Source organism: Rhincodon typus, chromosome 3, assembly GCF_021869965.1.
Source record: "Rhincodon typus isolate 14 chromosome 3, sRhiTyp1.1, whole genome shotgun sequence".
NCBI lineage: Eukaryota > Metazoa > Chordata > Chondrichthyes > Orectolobiformes > Rhincodontidae > Rhincodon > Rhincodon typus.
In genome coordinates this window covers 119,323,163-119,341,426 of record NC_063334.1, presented here as the reverse complement: position 1 = coordinate 119,341,426, position 18,264 = coordinate 119,323,163, and positions in this window count along the sequence as shown.

Sequence of the window (18,264 nt, the reverse complement as noted above, 5' to 3'; positions counted from 1 at the left end):
ACACACACACACACACACACACACACACACACACTCACACACACACCAAATAGCCTCTTGAACATCTGAATACAATATGTGTTTTTTCAGCCGAATGAATCACAATGATCATTCCTGGCTTTGCAGAATCGTACAGGGGAATGTCATGTAAAATAAAAACAGCATTACTATCTAAATAATTTATCTAACAAGATTTCCCTCATTACTTTCTTTCTCTGCAATTTTCCATCTAGGACTGGAGTAGTACATGGAGAACTTGAATCCGTGTACCAGAGGAGTACCCAGTATCTCCGGTCAACTCCAGGATTTGGTTGAGTCTGTGAGGCCTAACCTTTTGGAGCCTTGAAATAGGAGTGGGGAAAGCACTGTCCTATCTCATTCTCCAAAGCAGATGATTTGGCCAGAGTGAATGTTGCTCGATCCTAAACTAAAAATGAAGAACTGCAAATGCTAGAAATCTGAAATTGAAACAGAAAGTGCTGGAGAAACCCTTCAGGTCTGGTAGCATCTGTACAGACAGAAGAGCAGAGCTAACGTCATTGGACTCGAAATGTTGACTCTCTGTTTTCCTTGCCACGGATGCAGCCAGGCCTGCTGAGTTTCTCCACATTCCAGAAGGTTAAAACCACCAGGAATGGAAACTCTTAGCCTTTCTTCCCCCAGTCTCTTTAATACAAGGATGCTGAAACCATGACAGCATCTCCACTGCATTCTGGGCAAGATCAGCAACTCGGTACAGGGCTCGCAGTCAAACTAAGGGAAGACTTGCATGACGTGACATGTCAAAGCACAATGTGGGCCATGTCACTCATAGTTACCGTTGAAAAGTGGGGTGATGTGACAGTCAATTTGTGCACAGCAAGTTCCCATGTGATAATGACCAGACAATGTTGATTGAGAAACAAGACCATCAGACATAGGAGCAGGCGAAGGCCATTCAGCCCATCGAGTCTGCTCTGCCATTCAATGAGATCTTGACTAATCTGATAATCAGCAATTTCCTGCCTTATCTCCATTACCTGTGATTATCTCAATGATGAACTTGGATGCCAAATTTTTTGTGATTCATACACAAGAAATTCCCCCGGGCTGCAGCTTTCTGCAGTCTTTACTAACGTAAACAAGATTCAGCTCCTCTATTCTTCCTGTCAAATTGCATAACCTCATATTTTCCCAAATTATATGCCCTTGGCAATTCCTTTTGCCATCTCATGCAGCCTGTCTATATTCCTTTACAGACTCTGAGTCATCCTCAGCACTTGCTTTCCAATCTATTTCTGTCTCATCTGCAAACTTGGCTACAATACATTCACTACCCTCATGCATGTCATTAATATCGATCATAAATAATTGTGACCCCAGCACTGATCCCGGTTGCCCATCAATAGTTCCAGGCTGCCACACTGAAAATACTCCCTTTACCCCCAACTGTCTGTCTTAGCCAATCCTCAATCCATGCTAATAAACTACCTTCAACACCAAAGACTTATCTTATCCAAACACATTACATCCACTGCTTCCCTTTTATCTATCCTGCTTGTTACTTCTTCAAGGAATTCTAATAAGATTGTCAAGGGCATGATTTCCCCTTCATGGAGCCATGCTGACTCTGCTTGTTCGTATATATTGTTCTAAGTGCTCTGCCATTCCATCCTTTCTAACAGTTTCCCTGATGTTAATAAAAGCCACTATGCTAACTGGCCTATAGTTGCTCGCTTTTTGTCGCCTTCCATTTTTGCAAAAGGATGTTACGTTGGCAATTTTGCAATCCTCTGGGACTTTTCCAGAATCTAAGGATTCCTGGAAAATTACTTCCTGTGTATCCACTACTTCCTTTAAAATCCACGATGTAACTCATCATTGGCCTTGGCCCAATTAGCTTCCCCTGTACATTTTTGCTTATGGCATTGTGATAATGTCACTGGACCAGTGATCCAGAGACCCAGGATAACACTCTAATGACACAGGCTCAACTATCAAGAGGGCAACTGATAGAAATTAAATTCAATTTGCAACTGAAAGCTAGACTTGGTAATAGTGACCATGAGACTATCAGCGCCTTTTGTAAAAACTTAACTGTTACAACTAGAACATTCTCTGAGGGTGGCACGGTGGCTAGCACTGCTGCCTCACAGCACCAGGCACCCAGGTTCGAATCCACCCAGGATGGCTGTCCATGTTCAGTTAGCACGTTCTCCCTGTATCTGTGTGGGTTTAAGAATAAGGAACACGCCATTCGAGACTGAGGTAAGGAAGAATTTCTTCACTCAGAGAGTTGTGAACCTGTGGAATTCTCCATCACAGAAAGCTGTTAGGGCCAGTTCATTAAATAAATTAATGAGGGAGCTGGATGTGAACCATGTGGCTAAAGTGATCAAGGGGTATAGGGAGAGGCGGGAATGAGATACTGAAATTGTGTTATCAGCTGTCATCATATTGAAGAGTAGTGCAGGCTTACAGGGCAGAATCACCTACTCATAGAGATATATAGCATGGAAACAGACCCTTTGGTCCAACTCGTCTACGCAGATTAAATATCCTATATAAATTTAGTCCCATTTACCAGCATTTGGCCCATATCCCTCTAAACCCTTCCATATTATATACCCATCCAGATGCCTTCTAAATATTGTAATCATACCAGCCTCCACCACTTCCTCTGGCAGCTCATTCCATACACACACCACCCTCTGTGTGAAAACATTGCCCTTTAGGTCCCTTTTAAATCTTTCCCCTTTCATCTTAAACCTCTAGTTTTGGACTCCTCCAACCCGGTGAAAAGACCTTGTCTATTCATCCTATCCATGCCCTTCATTATTTTATAGACCTCAATAAGGTCACCCCTCAGCCTCTGACGGTCCAGGGAAAATAGCCCCAGCCTTTTCAGCCTCTCCCTTTAGCTCAAACACTCCAACGCTGGCAACATTCTGATAAGTCTCTTCTGAAACCTTTAAAGTTTCACAACATCCTTCCCATAGCAGGGAGACCAGAACTGCATGCAGTATTGCAATAGTGACCTAACCAATGTCCTGTACAGCTGCAATATGACCTCCCAACTTCTATATTGAATGCACTGACCAATAAAGGCAAGCGTACCAAACACCTTCTTCACTATCCTGTCTACCTGCGACTCCACTTTCAAGGAACTATGAAGCTGCACTGCAAGGTCTCTTTGTTCAGCAACACTCCCCAGGACCGTACCGTTAAGTCTATAAGTCCTGCCCTGATTTGACTTTCCAAAATGCAGCACCTCACATTTATCTAAGTTAAATTCCATCTGCCACTTCTCACCCCATTGGCCCATCTGATCATAATCCTGTTGTACTCTGAGGTAACCTTCTTCCCTATCCACCATACCACCAACTCTGGTACCATTTGCAAACTAACTAACCATACCTCCTATGTTCACACCAAAATCATTTAGATAAATGACAAAAAGCAGCGGACCCAGCACCGATCCTCGCTGCACACCACTGGTCACAGGCCTCCAGTCTGAAAAGCAACCCTCCACCTCCACCCGCTGTCTTCTGCCTTCGAGCCAGTTCTGTATCCAAATGACTAGTTCTCCCTCTATTCCGTGTGATTTAACCTTGCTAACCAGTCTACCATGAGCCCTGCACCTATTTTCTATGTTTCCATGTTTCCTCCATGTGCTCCAGTTTCCTTCCACAGTCCAATGACGTGCAGGTTAGGTGGATTGGCCACAATAAGTTGCCCGTAGTGTCCAGGGATGTGTAGGCTAAGTGGATCAGACATGGGAAATGCAGGGTTACAGGGATAGGGTAGGACGGGTCTGAGTCCGAGTGGGATGCTCTTTGAAGGATTGGTGGACCTAATGAGTCGAATGGCCTGCTTCTGCACTGTAAGGATTCTATGATTCTCATCTGGTCTACATTTGGCCTCATACACACAACTCTGAGGTTCACTCTTAAGCAATCTCTCAAATGTCAAACAAGCCACTCAGTTCAAGGACAATTAGGGATGGGCAACAAATGCTGGCCCAGACAGTGTCACCCACATCCCATGAGAGAATAAATGAAAACTAAGTGTCCATACATAACATCCAATGTACCCCAATGGAGGTCCTGTGGTGTGCAGTGGTAGCATCCCTACCTCTGGGCCAGAAGATCTGAATTCAACTTCCACTAATTGGCCATGGAAGGAGTATTCACAACACGACCAAGCAGTTTGAAACTCATGCTGTAAACCCTTCCAACAGGCCTGATGGCAGCTAGTAAGAGCGGGAGAGATTCCTAGACAGCTGTCCTGCACAAAACAGTGACAAACCAATGCGGCACTTAGTCCAATGGCAGGACAATGTTGTCAACGCCCCTTAGGGCATGTTACAGAACATAGAACATAGAACAGTACAGCACAGTACAGGCCCTTTGGCCCACGATGTTGTGCCAAACTTTTACCCTAAACCTAAGGTCTATCTAACCTCCACTCCTACCTTATACTACCATCCATATGCCTATCTAATAGCTGCTTAAATGCCCCTAATGAGGCCGACTCCACTACCCTCTCCGGCAATGCATTCCACGCCCCTACCACTCTCTGAGTAAAGAACCTTCCTCTGATGTCTCCCCTATATCTACCTCCGCTCACTTTAAAACTGTGCCCCCTCGTAATAGCTACCTCCACCCTAGGAAAAAGTCTCTGGCTGTCCAGTCTATGTATACCTCTGATCATTTTGTACACCTCTATCAAGTCACCTCTCATCCTTCGTCGTTGTAAAGAGAAAAGCCCTAGCTCTCTCAACCTTTCCTCGTAAGACCTTCCCTCCATTCCAGGCAACATCCTGGTAAATCTCCTCTGCACCTTTTCCAACGGTTCCACATCTTTCCTGTAATGAGGCGACCAGAACTGGACACAATACTCCAGATGTGGCCGAACCAGGGTTTTGTATAGTTATGGTGAGAAGTTGGTTGCCCAAAATCAACAAGGTGGTCTCAGGGAATAGGGGAATGGGAAGCGTAACAACATGAGGATCTGAGAAATCTTCAAGTAGCTGTAGGTGCATATTATTGTAGGTTTCAACTGTGGCTCAGCAAGTAGCACTCTCTGAGATAGAAGGCTGCGGGTTCAATTCCCAGTCAGGTCCTATTGCCGGTCTAGAGTGATACCGAGGGAGGTAAGAGCAGAAGTAGGCCATTGAGCCCATCAGGTCTGCTCCACCAGTCAGTGAGATCATGGCTGATCTGATCACCCTCAACTCCACTTTCCTGTGTTTTCCCCATAATCCTTAATTCACTCATGATTTTACAGCTGTCAGAGACAGTGTTTTTTGGATCAAAAGATGAACAGAGGCCCTTTCTGCCCTACTTGTATATAGAGAGGATCCTACAACACAGTTTCAAAGACTAAGTTGGAAGTTCTGTTCTGCATCCTGGCCAATATTTATCCTCAATCAACAACCCACTAAACAGATGATCTGATGGTAATCACACCAATGACAACATTTCATAAGTACTTCATTTAGCTTCAAAGCTCTTTGGGACATCTGGTGGCCATCAAAGGCACTATTTAAATGCAAGACTTTTCTTTTCCTTTTGTATTTGTACGTGGGCGCAAAATTATTTCATGCTGTGTCAATCTTGGAGGCATTAAAGCTCATCTTTTGGGCATTAGGTTGGGGGTGGGGAATGTGTGTTGGGGTGAGGAATGTGTGTTGGGCTGGGGAATGTGTGTTCGGGGTGGGGAATGTGTTTTGGGGTAGGGGTGCAGTGTTGGTCAGGAGTCCCTCGTAAAAACTCACTGTTCCAATCTACTCATATTCCCAACCACCATCGGCATTAAAAGATATTCACTGGTATTTAAGCATATTCAGTTGCGCATATTTTAACGCAGTATTCATTCATGGCTGAGTGTCTGAGGACCAACAGGGACAGTGTTCAGTGATAGCACTGTGAGCTCTGTAAAAAGAAGACCAAAAGTGAAACGCTGAACGTCAAGCAATGTAATCGTAAAATAATAGCCTTTATCAGAGAGAGAAGACATTGCAGGGAGTTCAGATGTCCTTAAAAGAAAAGGCACCAATTTAAATGCAGTGCCTCAAATATTTGATCAATTGCTAACTGCAGTTTACATTGACCACCCCATTGCGTCTGTTTTTTTTTCCTTTATTCATTCACAGAATGAGGGTGTTGCCAGCCAGGCAGCATTTATTGCCCATCCCTAATTGCCCAGAGTGCAGTTATGAGTCAACCACATTGCTGTGGGTCTGGAGTCACATGTAGGCCAGACCAGGTAAAGATGGCAGTTTCCTTCCTTGAAGGACATTAGTGAACCAGATGGGTTTTTCCCCAACAATCAACAATGGATTCATGGTCATCATTAGATTCTTAATTCCAGATATTTTATTGAATTCAAATTCCACCATCTGCCATGGTGGGATTCAAACCTGGGTCCCCAGGACATTATCTGGGATCTGTGGATCAATAGTCCAGCGATAATACCACTAGGCCATCGCCTCCCCATGACTGAACTTGTGCTGAATCAAACCTACAACTGTCCATTGAGAATGGGTCACAACATCCACCGTTATGAGGGGTCTCCAGTCGAGTGAGGAGCAGGTCCTGAGCTGACTCCCCTGGCTGGGACTTGCAGGCTGGGCCGAGGGTCCCGTCTGCAGCTAGGCCCACGTGCCTGAAGGAGCGGAAGCATCGGCGAAAGGGATGGACTGGTGGTTCGGCCAGAGGTGCATCAAACAGGGAACAGGAGGCATCTCCTGGCCCAACGACAAGGTGGCTGTCTTGTCCTGACCTGGCAGTGTTGGCCTGGTGTGACGGTCTTCTTCAGCTGAGGTTTCCGGCATGATGTTCTTGTCCTGAAATGGCTGTCTCGTCCCAGCTGCATCCTCAGGGTATACCATCATTCCTTTATCTGCCTTCCCCAAACCCAGGAGCCATTCACTGAACTGTGAGGAACTTTGTCTTAATTTTATTTCTTGTATTATTTTGTATGACTTCTGTCATTAATACAGGCACCGTGGTAGGGTGACTTATACAACTTTAAACTATTATTCATGTAAAAGTACACATGACAATAAATTTCTATTCTATTCTAATTTCTATTCTACACATACAGACACACACAGACACACACTCATACATACACACACACACACACACACAGACATACACACACACAGACATACACACAGACATACGCAAACGCACACACACACAGACATACACACACACACACAGACACACACACGCACACACACACAGACATACACACACACACTCACACAGACACACACACGCACACACACACACCCACCCACACACACCCACCCACAAACACACAGATACCCATACACACACACACACATACACACACACACACACACACACACAGATACACACACACACACACACACACACACACACACCTCCCATTCTGGGAGAAGAAATCTCTAACGTGTCTGCTGCCATGACAACACCAGCACACCAGCAGTCTTCTGGGAAAGAGACTTGCTTATCTTGTACAGTTGCCAATATTCACTGCACTACAATTCTATAGCCTCAGTAGAAAAGGTCCTGGAGCTCAATGCCTTTCTCAGGACCGAATGACGATGTCTAGTAGAGCACTTCATTCAGGCAAAAGGGGCTTTGAAAAATAAAACACATGCACAAAAAAGAATGACAGAACATGCCACAAAAAGAGGATTGTCCCAAGACACAAAGGACTACTGTAGAGTTTTGGCCTTTGTACGTGGACCAGAAACTTTGTCACCCGCACGTACATAATCAGTCCCAACTTGCAGCTGCTTCCAACCTGTTTGGAGATGTGCCTTTTCTGTGGAAAGCAATACTGTACGTAGTTTACTCTGTTGGACTGACTTCTTTCTTACAGAGATCTGAAGTTGCGATAGAATGACTTTTCCTTCATCTATCCAACAAATTTCGATGAAGAAGTACATGGGAGGGAGGCTCGTGTGGAGCACCTAGACAGTGGCAGAGTCCAGTATTACAAGAGCAAAGCACTGCAGGGATTAAAGAAACCTCAAATGAAATCTGGAAGTGCTGGAAACACTCAGCAGGTTAGGCAGCATCTGTAGGGAGAGTGAACATTCCCTGGCTTTCTTCAGAATGACCCAAAACATTAACTTTTGTTCTACTCGTAGTAATTGAGAATTTCTAATTCTGTCCCAGATGGGTTGAGCCAAATGGTGTTCCAATCGTGTCTGATCAGCGCAGGGGCTTGCATGTTGCAAAGCTGGCTGAGTGAATCTCTGGGCTTTGAATCGCTGGACATATCCCCCCCCTAACTTGGGGGTTGGATTGCTAACTCTGGCTGGACATGTTTCTGGCATTGGCCAATATTACTGGAACTTTCCTCCCTGTGCATCCTGGGTCTAACCGCAGCTCCATGATCCCACCCCACTATGATGGGGGCAAGGGCGCTGCTATTGAGCCCACCTGGGCGGGCAGGAAGGGGGATCGAACCCTGTGCTGTCAGCTCCAGTCTGATCCATGCTGGCTGTCTATTGAAGGGAGTCAAATTACCACAATCCCCTTCCTGGAATCTGGGTTGCTGCAGCAATGGACTTTTATCTGCATGTGATGGTTGGCGCTTTAAGTTCCTCTCCATCACACTGCTACGTGTTGGATGGGTTTACAAGATGGTACTCAACATGTCTGGCCACGTTACAAATTCATCTTCTGCGGCCATCAAGTGCCACCGGGCTTGGAGCTGGAGCTACTGGCTCAGAGGCAAGGACGGTACCACTATATCACAGCACCTCCTCTTACCAGCAGTGTCCCTCTGAGCCGTGTGACCAGATATGTGAGGATCCACGCAAGGCGGTTCACATACTGACGCCAGTCACAGCACTGTCATTCCATTCCCAAAGTTGCTGCCACGCACCAAGATCCACACAGAAGAAGGCAAAAATAATTGGGAATGAGGTCTCCTCTATATCAGGGAAACCAAGCAGAGGATTGGAGACCACTTTGTGGAACACCGACGCTCGGTTCGCAACAAACAACTGCACCTCCCAGTCGCGAACCACTTCAACTCCCCCTTTCCACTCCTTGGACGACATGTCCATCCTGGGCCCCCTCCAGTGCCACAACGATGCCACCCGAAGGCTGCAGGTAACAGCATCTCATATTTCGCTTGGGAACCCTGCAGCCCAATGGTCTCAATGTGGACTTCACAAGCTTCAAAATCTCCCCACCTCCGACCTCATCCCAAAACCAATCCAGCTCGTCCCCGCCTCCTTGATCTGTCTGTCTTTTCTCCCACCTATCCACTCCTCCCACCTCACTGACCAACCCCCACCCCCACCTCCTACCTACCAGCCTCATTCCTGCCTCCTTGACCTGTCCATCTTCCCTCAATTGACCAACGCCCATCTCAACTCCCTACCTACACTCAGCTTTACTGGCTCCATCCCTGCCTCCTTGTCCTGTCCGTCTTCTCTCCACCTATCTGCTCCTTTATCCACCTTCCATCATCGCCTCCCCCCCTCTCTCTATTTATTCCAGAGTCCCCTTCCCCTCCCCCATTTCTGAAGAAGGGTCCAGACCCAAAACGTCAGCTTTCCTGCTCCTCTGATGCTGCTTGGCCTGCTGAGTTCATCCAGCTCTACACCTTGTTATCTCAATAATTGGGAATGTTGCTTTTCACAAATGGAAAAGTCTTGAAAGAAAATGGGAAGATTTCTTTGCATAGGAGCGCGCTGTGTAATTGCCAGCCTTCCAACAATACAGCGGTACCCACATGTCAAAAATGACTTACTCTCGATGCTGATTTATAACTCACCCTCTGAAGCCACAAACAATTCCTTAGAAAATCAGGGTCAACGTATATGTCGAATACAAACGTGAACTGTCAGCATGAGTGCGGGCGGTCGCCATTTTGAAATATCATCCAACACAAAGAGCGGGCATGTCATATATTCACACACATCTTAGCACACAATCTGTCTAACCTTCTTTGTTCATGTTCCCATTATAAAGTACTGCAAAGTAAAATGTGTCTTTGTCGGGTGAGAAATGGAGGCTGACTGTTGGATGAAAAGGGGGGTCAATTTATATGCCAAAACATGACTACTGGGGCCAGAAAAAAATATGGTTGCCTTACGTGCTGAGTTGACTTATATACCATAATTAATGGTAATTGGATGCAAATTGCTTTGAGATGCACAGTGGGTTTGAAAAGTAAGTCTTTTTAGCTTAATAATTCTAATGCCACAGATTAATTCTTAAATTCCTGGAGACTCCAGAACGATCCTGAGTATCCTGCTTGAGAGTGTAAACAATTATGACTCATGGCAATCCAAAGCTGAAGATTAAAAGGGTCGTGCACACAAACATTGTACATATCGACATACAGGTAAGCCCCTTCCATCAGCATCCTCACCTACAGCACCACAAGTATTCTGAGAACGCTTGAGCTTGACAGTAGAGGTAGGTGGGGTGAACTGACCTCCAAGAAGGAAGCCTCGTGTCGCAACATGTTGAAGTATAATCCTCAACACAAGTCACCTTGTCTATTACACGACGCTAACCGATGCCCGCAGAACCCATTCCGAGAGTCCAATTATTTCCTAATAATCAGATTGCCACCCTCTGCAAACTTCTCTCCACTTTGACACCCCCAGAGGGGTTGCTCTTCCACTTTGCCTCAGCATCCCTTCGCTGACAGTTCATGGTCACCAGACAACTTCAGTTCAGCTTCACAATCACTGCAGAAACTAACGCTGGGGGATGACCATTTGGAAAAATCCCACCAGCATTACACTCGTCCCCTGAGCATGAAAACCTGCAGAGTATTCCAGGATACGGCTGCCAAAGAAACGCAAAAAAAAAAAGGCTTCAAAAGAAAGGATGAAGCTCCTTACCTCCTCTGACTTTTAAACTCCTAAATGTGACTCTCAGCTGTCCTTCACAGACACACACAAAGGGATGGCTCAAGAAAGAAGGCTACGGCAGCGATGGGATATTTAAGCAAAATGCAGCAAGTCCAGCAGGTATCTAACAATATATACAGACCAGTCTGAGAATGACAGAATTCCACTTCATGACTCAGTGACTCTGCTGCCTGAGCCTGGTAAATCACTTCAAAATAAAAGTTTCCCAGCTCTGCACAGAGTCCTGCTCCTTCGCCATACGTAGTTACACACAATAAAGGGACATTCTGCCTGAAACCGTACAATAACTGACTGGTTAACTGTACCACCTGGCTCCTGCACCCTAGGGCTCTCTTGTGGTACAGAGGTAGCGCCCCTACCCCTGGAATGAGTGACCCAGGTTCACATCTCCACCTGCTCCAGAGGTGTATAATAACATCTCTGACTGATTGGACAAATAGGCAAAATTTGAAAAAAAACCTCCTGCATCCCTTTCCTCTCCCCCCGCCCCCCCACCATGACTTCAATGCCAGAGCAATAGGCTAGACTTTTTTTAAAAAAACATTCTTGCAACCCTTACTTTCACCCCATGATTTCAAATCCATTTATTTGGTAACACCATTCAATAATGAAAGTGAATTTTTGGTAACTTTGCACAATGGCCTCATGTTCATATTTGTTTTGTGTGGATTTACTAACAAGAATGTCATAAACATGAATCAGTACAATAAAATTGCCTCTATTACAATACACAAACATAGGAGAAAAACTCCTCAATATACTGGTCTACAAAGATGCCAAGGAATTGCCAAAATCAACAGCAACTTTCGTTGAAACGGCATTTTGAATGTTGTAAAATTAGAGTGATATTAAAGTAAGTGTTACACCAAGTACATACTGACCAGGATACCAGGGAGAATTTCCAAAGGTTTCCTGAGAGTGGGTCTCTTCGGAGGGTCAGTGTGGACTAGATGGGCTGAATGATCTGCTTCCACAATGTAGGGATTTTACGATTCTAAGTTACTTAGGTTATCACAACTTTTGTCGCAGAAGAAGATCTTAAAGTGCGTCTTAAGGGGTTTGGGGGAGGGGGGTGCGTGCTGGAGAAGACCAGAGAGAGAATTCAGAAACTTATGATCCAGACATCAGCTGAGTACACAGCCATCACTCACCGAGCGATAAGGGACGTAGGGCTGGAGGTGGTTCCGGAGTAAGGGAAAGGGGATGCACCTGAGGGGTTGGAAAGAAAAAGAAATTGACAATTTTAAGACTGCGGCATTCCTGGACAGAAGGCAAGGGAGGTCAGTGTGCACATGGGCGATGGGCATTGGTTTGAACAAGGGTAGAGGCAGTTAAAATCATGGTGCCAACACAGATAATGCTGGAGAAACTCAGCAGGTCTGGCAGCATCTGTGGGGAGAGAATCAGAATTAACATTTCAAATTTGATATGACTCTTCCTCATAACTCTGTTTCTCTCTCATCAGACGCTGCCCAACCTGCTGAGTTTTTCTGACATTCTGTGCATCTGTTCCAGATTTCCGACATAGACAGTGTTTCGCTTTTATTCAAGAACTCATGGAGCTGATGGTCTGCTCAGTGGATGTGATAATATTCTGAACTTCTGAGGTAGTCACTTAAAGAACTAAACTAGGATTTCCAAACAACCTCGTAATGAGTTTGGTTAGGTCACATTGTGACAACACTACCCTCAATTTGCTGAGAATGGAAGACCTCTGATCACTCTTTGTATCTTCAGTGTCACACTCTCCAAAACCTTTGGAAGTTCTTCCTGGTATCCTGGTCAAAATGCATCCCTTGACCCCATACATTGTGGGAGCTTGCTGTGCACAAAGTTGCCAGCACCACATTACAACAATGTCTGTCATTTCAGAAGTATGTCATTGGCTGTTGGAGTGTTTTGAGGTTGGCACTACATAAATGCAAGGCCTTTCTTTCTCTTTATATTTACTCATTCGCAGGATGAGGGTGTCACTGACCAGGCAGCATTTATTGTCCAGCCCCAATTGCCCAGAGGGCAGTTAAGAGTCAACTACATTACTGAGGGTCTGAAGTCACATGTAGGCTGGACCAGGTAAGGATGGCAGTTTCCCTCCCTAAAGGACATTAGTGAACCAGATGAGATTTTGCTGACAATCAGCAATGGATTCATGGTCATCATTAAACTCTTAATTCCAGACCTTTTTTAACTGAATTCAAATTCCACCATCTGCTATTGTGGGATTCAAACCCAGGTCCCCAGAATACTAACCAGATTAACAGTCCAGCAATAATACCACGAGGCCATCACCTCCATTGTGCCTGCTCCTGTGCTGGTGCGAATGCAGTGGAACTACAGGTAGAACCTGTTCCAGGTGTTAAAGGATGCCCAGGGGTACTGGCTAATCATATCAACATTAGCTGGAATCAATGCCCCTAATAGTTTGTTCTTTAGGTAGCTGCTTTGATTCCAAGTGCCGGACAAGACATCGTTGAAGGAAAATCAAAGAACTGAGGACGTCCTTCAGGACTCAATATCAGGTTTAATCATTTTAGGGCCTGGGCACCTTCCCCCACCTCCTTACCTAACCCCACACACCACCAGGCCTTGTCACACATGGATTGCTACCATAAGCCACCCATTGTCAACCACTAATGGTCTCTATCAGCAGCTATTCATTCTCCCAGGCTGACCTTTATCCATTCCTTTGTCTGTCCAACTGTTTTTCTCTCTCTGGGCTCTATCTCCACCCATTGTTTGTACCTCCTCTCTCCCCCACCCCATCATCAGCAACCCTTTCCTAGCTACCATCAGTTCTGAAGAAGGGTCACTCGATCCAAAACGTTAACTCTGCTTTCTCTCCACAGATGCTGCCAGACCTGCTGAGTTTCTCCAGCAATTTTCTGTTGAAGGTTATACAGTCAGAACCTATCGAAAAGGTTCGGACACAATGACAACAAGTTACCACATCATCTGGTTTCACAAATGGTGGGCACCAGTGGTGCAGGCTTGCTCCGTTGATATGAATAATAATATACAAAAGCACTTCCTGTTCTATTTCTAGATGAACACAGCAGGCCTCCTGGCTCTACACCTTGTTATCTCAGACTCCAGCATCGGCAGTTCCTACTATCCCTGTTCTATTTCTGACTGCTGGACTTCTGGTTTTGCAAGTTACTTGCTTTCCTTTATAAAACGGACACATTTGTTTAATCCTCCCCTGTTATGGTGAATGACATTTGACCAATGCAGGAGATCCAAACTGCGAGCCACGAATAAAGGACAGTCAGTGACAGACCCATAGCAACATCAGAATGAAGAGCTGGAGTTGGCCTGTTTCCAGTAAGCCATCTTCTAGCCTGGTCTGTCATTCAGCAAGATCATGGCTGAACTTGTACTTAGAATTCCCCTTTCCCACAGTCCCCTCGTGTCCCGGAACTTTATCAGCCTCTGTTTGTGTGGATATACGTACACACTGAGCTTCCACAGGAATAGAGAATTGCATGGATTCACTAACCTCTGAAGGAAGCTATTTCTCCACCATCCCAGTTTGAATTGGCCAATCCCTTATTCAGAGGCTGTGACCCTGTACTGACACAATTGGAGTAGGGAGGAAAAATTTCTTTAACCGGAAAGTGTTGGGAACATGACACTCACGACCTTATGCATTCGTTGAGGGAGACAGCATCGAGCCATTTAAAGCCAAGCCTGATAAACAGGGAAAGGATACATTGACAAGGGGACTGAGGGGATGCCAACCCGAGGGGATTATAGACTAGTGATGCTGAATGGTTGGTTTCTGTCTGTTTAATAACATAATCATGGGGAGAATTGGAGGCAGTCCAGAGAAGGTTCACCAGGCTGATCCCAGCTATGGAGGGCCTGTATTATGAGGAGAGGATGAGTAGGCTTGGTCTGTATCCATACAGTATGGAAAAATGAGGAAATCTTCTTGAAACATGCAAGTTTCTTAGGGGATTTGACAGGGTAGATGTGGAAAAGTTGTTTCCCCTGGTGGGAGAGCGTAGGACCAAAGGCGTCATCTCAGAATAAGGGGTTGTATATTTAAAACAGAGATGAAGAGGTATTTCTTCTCTCAGTGGGTAATGAATCTGCGGAATTCTTTATCGCAGAGGGCTGCAGAGTCTGGGTCATTAAGTCTATTCAAGGCTGAAAGAGACAGATTTTTAATCAACAAGGGAATCATCAGTTATGGGGAAAAGGCAGAAAACAGAGATGAGAATTATCAGATCAATCACGAAAGATGGTGCAGACTTGATGGGCTGAATGGTCTACTTTTGCTTTTATATCTTATGGTCTTAAGTCAGCGAAAATTGAACTAAAGATGAGAAAACGCAATACGTTTCTTCCTCCCCACCCCACCTCTAATGGGGCAATACTAATCCGCCAACAACCAGTCAGTGCTCAGTCTCTGACAGTACCGGGAACAGTCAGCCCTGTGGTTAAAAATGAACAGGATTAAGTGGAATTACTACTATTCTGAAAGGCTCTGCAGCAACTCCTTATTTGGTAACCTGCTAAAGCTGCACTCAGTCTTGTTCAAACATTCTGGACAAGCCCCCAAAGTCTGGCACTGGGAGGTCAGCCTGACTCAGCCTCCTTTGTTTTTTTTTTAAAAATCATAATCCAATGCTGCAAAACTCTCCTGCCCATTTAAGGAGTGCCTTTCCTTATTGCAGACTGTGGCTTGTTGTTTATTGTATCTCTCCCCGTCTCCTCCTGCTCCCTGTGTTCTGACTGGACTGTGAGACCTTTAAAGAAAAAAGAATGTAAAATACCAAAGCTTCCTCAAATTTCCTCCTTTTTCTCCATGCCAATCAGGTCTCGACTGTGGCAAACGTTACATTTGTAACCTCGAAAGAGAATAAAGTGCTGCATGTACAATCTGCTCTGACATAAAGTAAAATGGAGGGACTCTGTGAATCTTCTAAAACTTTAATGTCAATATTGAGCAGTGCTGCAAAAGAGGAGGCTAGTTCCTACTATCTCTGGCTAGCCCTCTTTGTTGTGTCTCATTAAAATACTTACCCAATTAGTTCCACCCCCACAGCTTTGCAAATCTCCGTTCCAAACTGTTCCACTGGCAGGAGGGCCAGTAAATCAGAGAACACACAGATCAAAGGTAATTTAGCATAAATACAATTTTTTTTAATAAAAGAAGGAAGGCATTGTCTACTGTTGTAAGATAAATCTTCCGCACTGGTCATCAGGTTGTATCAGTCATCAATAAAGTTTGGAACCTGGTTGGTATGGATGAGTTCTGAGGAAGGGTCACCGGACCCGAAACGTTAACTCTGTTTTTTCCCTTCACAGATGCTGCCAGACCTGCTGAGCTTTTCCAGCAGCTTTTGGTTTTTGTTCCTGATTTACAGCATCCGCGGTTCTTTCGTTTTTTTTTTATCGATAAAGTTTGTTTTGTTCATGTACACGGTGAGGACATCGCTGAACAGGCAGCATTTATTGCTCATCCCTCATTGCCCAGAGGGCAGTTATGAGTCAACCACATTGCTGTGGGTCTTCAGTCACATGTACATCAGACTAGGTAAGGATCAACAACAGAAATTGCTGGAAAAACTCAGCAGGTCTGGCAGCATCTGTGGATCAAGTAAGCATGACAGTTTCCTTCCCTAAAGAACATTAGTACACCAGATAGGTTTTTCCTGACAATCAACAATTGATTCACCGTTAGACACTTAATTCCAGATTTTTAAAAATTGAATTCAAATTCCACCATCTGCCATAGTGGGATGTGAACCTGTGCCCTCAGAACATGATGTAGGTTGCTGGATTAGCAGGGCAGCAATAATACCACTAGGACATTGCCTCTACTATCATAGATCTTCTAGACCATAGAGCTGCTCTCTCATTAGAGAGACAACTGGTGGTGTTTTAACCTGAGGGTCACTGTACCTCAGGTGAGGGGACAGGTTGAGAAGAAGGGCCCTGCACAGTGAACTTAGCTGGTTTGGGAATTGAACCCATACTGTTGGCACCACACTGTGCTGTAAATCAGCTGTCCAGCCAACTGAGCTAACTAACCTCCCCAAAATGCACATGCTTCAGCAGATATCTGGTAGATCTGCCTCCACCATCCTCTTTCTGGGTAGGGATCCAGAGGGATCTGCTTTGTGGCACCTAGTAATTTAACAAGAAGAGACTCGTATCTTCGACAAGATGTAGGTTATTGCATGATAGCAATTAGATCCAAGTTCTAATAACGGATGGACATTGCTGCAGAGACAAAGATAAAGACCCCAATGACAAGTCTTGCTGCTGAAGTTGTTCTCCCACCAAGTCTATGTGAGATCATCACAGTGGGTGGTGTTTGAAGCACTCCAGCGTTAGCCCTTTCAGACTCGTATCCTCTAATACAACACTACAGGAATGGTGGAAACAGTAAACTTCAAAAAAAGAAATTGATAAACACAAAAAAGGAAAAGGAAATGCAGAGCTGTGGGATTATTTAATAGTACTTTCCGTAAGATAAGACATAGGAACAGAATTAGGCTATTCAGTCCATCGATTCTGCTCCACCATTCGATCATGGCTGATATGTTTCTCAACCTCATACTCCTGCCTTCTCCCCATGATGCTTGACCCTGTTACTAATCAAGAACCTATCTATCTCTGTCTTAAAGACACTCAATGACATGGTCTCCACAGCCCTCTGCAGCAATGATTTCCACAGATTAATCACTCTCTGGCTGAGGAAATCCCTCGTCATCTCAGTTCCAGAGGGTAATCACTTTATTCTGAGGCTGTGCCTTCAGGTCCTAGCCTCTCCTATGAGTGGAAAACTCTTCTCCATGTTCACTCTATCCAGGCCATTCAGTATTCTGTCCGTTTCAACTGGATCCATTCCCTCATCCTTCTGAACTCCGAGCACAGTACCAGAATCCTCAACCACTCCTCCTATGTCAAGTCCTTCATCCCCGGGATCATTCTGGTCAACCTCCTCTGGAATCCACAAGGCCAGCACATCCACTTTCAAAAGTATTATGGCTCAGAAGGAGGCCTTTTGGCCCATTGTTTCAAGGGACACATCGTAGCGAATGGTCCCTGCTGTGATTTGATGAAGGAGTCTTCACTAAGGTTGCTTAGTTCCACATTGCCCAACTCTAGCCCTGCCTCACTGCATCTCCTGTTGAAACCCTTCCCCAATGGCTTTGTTATGTCTAGACTTAGGAATTCTAGTTTAAGCAATCCTGGCTGCTATTCCAGACCTTCCAATCTGAGGTATAGGCATGGAAGCTACTATACAGTGTGCCTCCTCAGTGCTCTGAATGTCATCTTTACTTTTGGTAACTGACTCTCATCTACATCATAAATAGACTGTGTGTGTGTGTGTGTGTGTGTGTGTGTGTGTGTGTGTGTGT